Source organism: Octodon degus, unplaced genomic scaffold (assembly GCF_000260255.1).
Source record: "Octodon degus isolate 3935 unplaced genomic scaffold, OctDeg1.0 scaffold00067, whole genome shotgun sequence".
Taxonomy (NCBI): Eukaryota; Metazoa; Chordata; class Mammalia; order Rodentia; family Octodontidae; genus Octodon; species Octodon degus.
In genome coordinates, this window is record NW_004524643.1 from 12469044 (window position 1) to 12471867 (window position 2824).

The window sequence follows — 2824 nt, forward strand, 5'->3', positions numbered from 1 at the left end:
AATAAGCTTGTCTTCTGAATGATTAACAACCTAAGATTGCAGACCAAAATTAGAGAAAAAGGAGGGCTGCAAGGAAAGCCAACATTTTGGCCCTAGCTTTCCAAGGTCAATTAAGACTCAGGACATATAAGAACTTGTACTGTAATGTAATGTAATTCTGTAGTGTCCCAAATTTTCTGATCAAGGAGATTATGGGGCCAAAGAGGAAAGTGATCGAAGATGTAGAGTATGCCTAAGGAGAGTCAATGGAGAAAAAACATTCTCTCAGGCTTTCACAGAGAGCATATTGGCCAGGCAATAGCCATGACTCATCCACATGGCTGACACTGACAAAAGTTTTACAATCTTAGGTACTGGATCTCAGGATAAATCCTGAGGAGATTTCACTGACCTTAGCAGACCCAAAAGCTTGAAATCTTGTTGCATAGGTCCTGCTTTACCTTGGTCTTAATCATCCAGCAGAAAAGTAAAAAACAGAATATAAGAAATAAAGCCATGCTGTTATGTTGAGCTGTAGGGGACTCAGGTCAACAATTTCTGACATTGCCTGTCAAGCAGAAGACCCAATACTATTATGGGCTACTGGACTCTTTTAGAATATTTTGCTGAGTTACACACCTATAATATTCAAATAATGGAACTTAACAAAAAAGGGTATACAAATGAAAGTCCATTTTGTATCTGTGTATTCACAGTGGTTAGGATAGATTTATAGTCACATTCTCTTAATGAATAGAGCGATTTGTTCTATTGGTGTTTGTAAATAGGATATCATGTCTGCATCTTGTACAGTAATTAACCACTAGGAAGAATGTATGCAATGTGTTAATTATTCAAACTGTCCTACCAATTTGATTTCAAACTGTCTCATTGCTATTTGTTTATCAAGAAAATTATGGGAAAAATTATTGATTAAAAAACTGATAACTTAAGAACTGCCACACATGAAGAAAATAACGGTCCACAAAACATTCTCTTTTCCTTCTGAAGGTTTTATGATGCATTATCATTAGCCAGTTTTGCACTATTAAACTTCAATGGCCAATTGAGAGAAACATTTCTGAGACCAGTCTTCCACCCACTGATTAAGACTGGAGTGGCAGGTGTCTGGGATAATATTCATTTAGCCTTCTGAGCTTTCTGGGGAGACTTGGTGACCTTGCCAGCTCCAGCAGCCCTTTTGTCCACAGCTTTGATGACACCCACAGCAACTGTCTGTCTTACATCACGAACAGTCAAATGATCCAGAGGTGGGTAGTCAGAGAAGATTTTGATACACGTGGGCTTGCCTGGAACCATGTCAACAATGGCAGAATCACCAGATTTCAAGTACTTGAGCCCATCTTCTAGCTTCTTTCCAGACCAGCGATCAATGTTTTCTTTCAGCTCAGCAAACTTGCATGCAATATGAGCTGTGTGACAATCCAGGACAGGGGCATAGCCAGCATTGATCTGGCATCGATAATTCAGGATAATCACCTGTGCAGTGAAACCAGCTGCTTCCGCTGGTGGATTGTTTTGCTTTCACCAGCCACATTGTTATGCTGGACATTTTTGACAGACACGTTCTTGACATTGAGGCCCACATTGTCCCCTGGAAGAGCTTTTCTCAAGGCTTCATGGTACATTTCAACAGACTTGACTTCAGTTGTGATATTGACTGGGGCAAAGGTGACCACCATACTGAGTTAGAGAACACCAGTCTCCACTCAGTCCACAGGGACAATGCCAATACCACTGATTTTGTAGACATCCTGGAGGGGTATTTGCAAATGTTTGTCAGTGGGCTGAGTGGGTAGGAAGATGCAATCCAAAGCTTCAAGCAGTGTGGATCTGCTGGCATTGCCAGCTTTACAAGTGAACTTCCATCCTTTGAACCAAGGCATGTGAGCACTTGGCTCCAGAATGTTTTCACCATTCCAATCAGAAATTGGCACAAAAGCTATGGTGTCAGGGTTGTAGCTGATTTTCTCAATGTAGATGCTGACTTCCTTAACAATTTCCTCATATGTCTTCTGGCTGTAGGGTGGCTCCATGGAATCCATTTTGTTAACTGCTACAATTAGTTGTTTCACACCCAGAAGGGCATGCTCATGGGTCTAGTTGTTTTGGAAATATCACCTTCAAATTCACCAACACCAGCAGCAACAATCAGTACTGTCAGCCTGAGATGTGCTGTAATCATGTTTTAATGTAGTCTCTGTGTCCAGGGGCATCAATAATGGTCACATAATAATTGCTGGTCGCAAATTTCCACAGGGAGATGTCAATGGTGATACCATTCTCACGCTCAGCTTTCAGTTTGTCCAACACCCAGGCATACTTGAAGGAACCCTTCCCCATCTCAGCAGCCTCCTTCTCAAATTTTTTAATGGTCTTTTTATTGATGCCATTGCATTTGTAGATCAGATGGCCAGTCGTGGTGGACTTGCCAGAGACCATGTGTCTGATGACAGTGATATTAAGATGAGTCTTTTCCTTTCCCATGTTGGCTTTGGGTTAGTGATGGCTTTCACTACACCTGTGCTCTTGTGGCAAACTCATTGTGAAAAGAAAAGCCACAAGTTTTATGAAATTTTATATGCATTGGAAGTTGCTAAAGGAATACATGTGTTTGCATGTATTTCTTCAAAATGTATTAGTTATCTTAGTAAGAAATTTAGAACATTCATTTATGAGGATAAATTCCATTGTGAGAGTAAAATGGATTGCAGGTAGCCCTGGGGCTGAGGCACAACTTTGACTTTTGCTAAAATCTGTGAGTCCCCCTCCTCCCCCTCTCCCTCCTCCTTCTAATTCTCCCTCTTCTTCTCCCTCTTCTTCT

The 2824-nt window shown here is 41.1% G+C and overlaps 1 pseudogene; it reads right to left on the reverse strand.

Annotated features, from left to right (window-relative positions):
* Positions 1-1119: 1119 nt before the first annotated feature.
* Positions 1120-2824, reverse strand: part of LOC101587446 — a 2699-nt pseudogene continuing 994 nt past the window's right edge.